At 42.2% G+C, this 3,539-nt stretch overlaps 1 non-coding gene across 1 annotated transcript; it reads left to right on the forward strand.

Moving 5' to 3' along the window:
• The first annotated feature begins 2,823 nt into the window (after window positions 1–2,823).
• Window positions 2,824–2,895, forward strand: trnaq-cug. Its single transcript has one exon. It is a non-coding gene; the product is annotated as a tRNA-Gln (tRNA).
• The last annotated feature ends 644 nt before the right edge of the window (window positions 2,896–3,539 follow it).

Below are 3,539 nucleotides of genomic sequence, written 5' to 3' on the forward strand. Positions count from 1 at the left end.
ACTGCCTGTATGCTTATGGGCTTGACTGTAGTTCTGATGGTGAGTTCAGGTTCAGCACTGGTATCAGGAACCATGGCTACAAGGGATAGCTGCTGTCATCTATTGCAGTGTTTCTCAATCCTACTCCTGGTGGTCCACTGTCCTGCATATCTTCTGTCTATGTGCTGATCTATTGGATACTAAGTGTTCTACAACTTGGATCACTTTGGATGAAATATCTGCTAAATGGACGAAGTAATAAACCTGCCATTGAAGAAAAAAAATGCTGTGATCATGTACCTATTTAAACGTCAATTTGCAAATACATCAAAGGTTGACCCAACTGATCCCATAATGCATGAGGCCACTCCATAATACATGTACAAAATGATCACGCAGATGTAGCTGTTCCTCAAACTGAAGGAGTCACGCATTGATTCGTATTTTTTTTTTTCCCAAGCAAGGGTCACTATGGATGAAGTCATCAGTAAATATGACTCAAAATTCATCTTCCCAAATTTAAATAATTTCCTCCCCGGTGCATGTAAACATTTTACTCCTGTTTTTCTCCCGTTATGTGCACACTTGGATTAGGTGCATGACATGACATACATACCGAGTATATGCAGCTGTAAAGAGTTGACTTTGTAAGTCTAAGGATGCAAACAGGCCAAAAAATAGAAAACGGAGACACCCATGAAGCCCAGAAAATCAACAATTTTAAAAACAGAGTATGACTGTCATCTATAAACCTACCAATTCAATGCACTATCTGAGAAAAGTTAATATTCAACAGTATCAGTTCAATAGAATAGTGTACATGTAACTGTCAAAATAAAAGAAATGCTTGAGTAAAAAGAGGATACAAAATATACTGAAAGCAGATGGTTCTTCATAGGTATGGTTGCTGAGGTAATTAAATAATTAACATTCCATCATGTTGAGGGTAATGCCCAGTTGCCCATCATTTTGGCTGACACGACTAGAGGAAAGAGATCTCAGTGTCTTTGAGAGGGGGCTTTTGGGGCATTTCGGCATGAAAATCTGAGGGAGAGACATCGTCAGCTAGGGGCAACTTTAGTTGAAAGCTTATACTCCTTAACTGTGATGTTCACGCATTAGTTGAAGATGCAAGGAAAACATCATTCCAGTTCGTGAGCAGGCGGTTTCGTCAAGAGTAGTCTGTCGAGAACTTCACAAAGAGGGAAATCGTGGATAGGTGGCAATGCATAAACCCCTTGGTGCAAAAGTGGTGCAAACAACACAAGCAGTGGTCTGCTGAGCAGGGGAAAAGTCAAATGATCAAATGAGTCATCCCTCGCCCTGTTCTCAACAAGCGGATGAGTGCATGCGTGGTGTGCACCAAACGAAACCTGCAGTCTCCAGAGCTTGCTTCCCACAGTGAAAGGTTTTGGGGACTCTGTTATGGCATGGGATACATTCTCCTTGCATGGTTTAGGACAACTCAACCTGTTAGAGGGCGAGGTCAAGGCCAATAAATACAAAGACATTCCGATTGGTCACCTTTATCCTGTGGTGAAGCATTTGTATCCTAATGGGAGTGGCATCTTCCAGGATGACAACGTTCAGGCACGAGTGGTCATTGAAAGGTTTGATGAGAAGGAAAAAGATATAAGCAATGTTATGACCTTCTCAGTCGCCAGATTCAACTGTTCACTTGAAATGATGCAGCAGTGCATGGAACAGCGTTTTCCACCACTATCAACAAAACACCAAAAACATGATGGCACTTTGGCTGTATTTCCTGAGGAGGCTGAGGAAATTTGACATGTCACCACAGATCCTCAGCAACTTCTACAGCTGCATCATTGAAAGCATCTTGACCAGCTGCATCACGGTGTGGTATGGGAGTACCACTGAAATGGACCATAAGCGTCTGCAGAGAGTGGTAAAGACTGCTGAAAGGATTGTTAAGACACCGCTACCCTCTCTGCAGGACATCTATCATCAAAGAGTCCACAAAAGAGCCTGCTCCATTGTCAGGGACTACACTCACCCCCAGTGCGAACTGTTCACACTTCTACCCTCTGGCAAGAGGTACAGAAGTGTGAAATGCAGAACATCCAGACTAAGGAACAGCTTTTATCCAACAGCCATCAGACTCTTGAATGGCTCAAATACACAAATACACACCTCCCCGGCCTAGCCCATGCATACATTCACACATACACACCCACACCGCAACCAACTGTGCAATGGAATGGAATTGACATTGCATCAACATTTCACAGGCTACACTGCACTGATGTCCTTTTTGCACATTTAATGTATATATCCTTTATTTATTTTTTCTTACACTCTCGGTTTTCTTGTGTTTTACTCTTAACGGCATTCATAAGTGGAAGGCGAAGGAAGAATTTAATTGTACAGGGAACTTGTTTCTTTACTGTGCATATGACAATTATGACAATATGACAACTTTAAACTTTGAACTTTGAAACTTTTCTCATGGAAGAATGGTGTTGCATCACTGCAACAACAGAGTTACAGACAATTCATAGAGGAATCTATGCCAAAGCACATTGAAGCTGTTCTGGCAGCTTGTGGTGGCCAAACACCCTATGTTTGCCTTTCCTTCATTTTGGCAGTTACAACAACTACACCAGAGAAAAAATGACAGAGCAAGCAAGCATGGAGGCATGGGAATACAATGGGAACACAGAGCTGGCAAATACTTAAATACAGCATCACAAAGGTGGGAGAAGTTCAAAATTTCTGATGGCCTAAAAAGCTTTTAGATGACACAGCCAGAGTGTAGAGGTGTAGATGTCAACAGTAGGTTTCAGGGGTGGAGGGAGACTCTGCGAAGGTGGGGGATGCGGTGGTTCCATGGTGTAATGGTTAGCACTCTGGACTCTGAATCCAGCGATCTGAGTTCAAATCTCGGTGGAACCTAAACATTTTTCAAGCTAGCCAACCTTCCTCCCTGTCTATTTCTATCTATCCTATCAATTGCTATTTTCAATTAAAAAAGCCACTGTACACTAGCTTAGCACTTAACCTTGTATCTTACTGACCTCTTGTAATATTTGGAGATAACCACTCTCAGCATAGTGATGCACTTATCTGGAAGTCGCTCTGGGTAAGAGCGTCTGCTAAATGAAGTAATGTAATGTAATGTAATGGACAAAATGACAAAGGAAACCAGGAAACTGACACGGGAAGAATAATAACTCTTAATATAAAGAAGTAAAACGAGAGATGTGAATAAAGCCACCTTTCATCGTCTTGCAGATGACCATTGCAACCTCATCCTTGTACCCCCCTCGGGTGGGTGATCAAACTCTGGCAGCTTATACAAAATGATGCTACTTGACTGGCCCACAAACTCTCCTGTGTCTCACCCTTCCTGAGCTCCCTTCACTGGCGACCAGTGACGGCTCACAACTGCTTCAAAACTGAGAGGTTTTGAAGAACTATATTTGGCAATAACGTTCATTTGTGTGTGGTTAATGGTGTCCTGTTTGTGTTACTTTTTATGCCACCCTGTTAAACGAACCGTATAAGTCACCCTAGATAAGAGCTTCTGACAATAATGT

This window comes from Megalops cyprinoides, chromosome 1, assembly GCF_013368585.1.
Source record: "Megalops cyprinoides isolate fMegCyp1 chromosome 1, fMegCyp1.pri, whole genome shotgun sequence".
Classification (NCBI taxonomy): Eukaryota; Metazoa; Chordata; class Actinopteri; order Elopiformes; family Megalopidae; genus Megalops; species Megalops cyprinoides.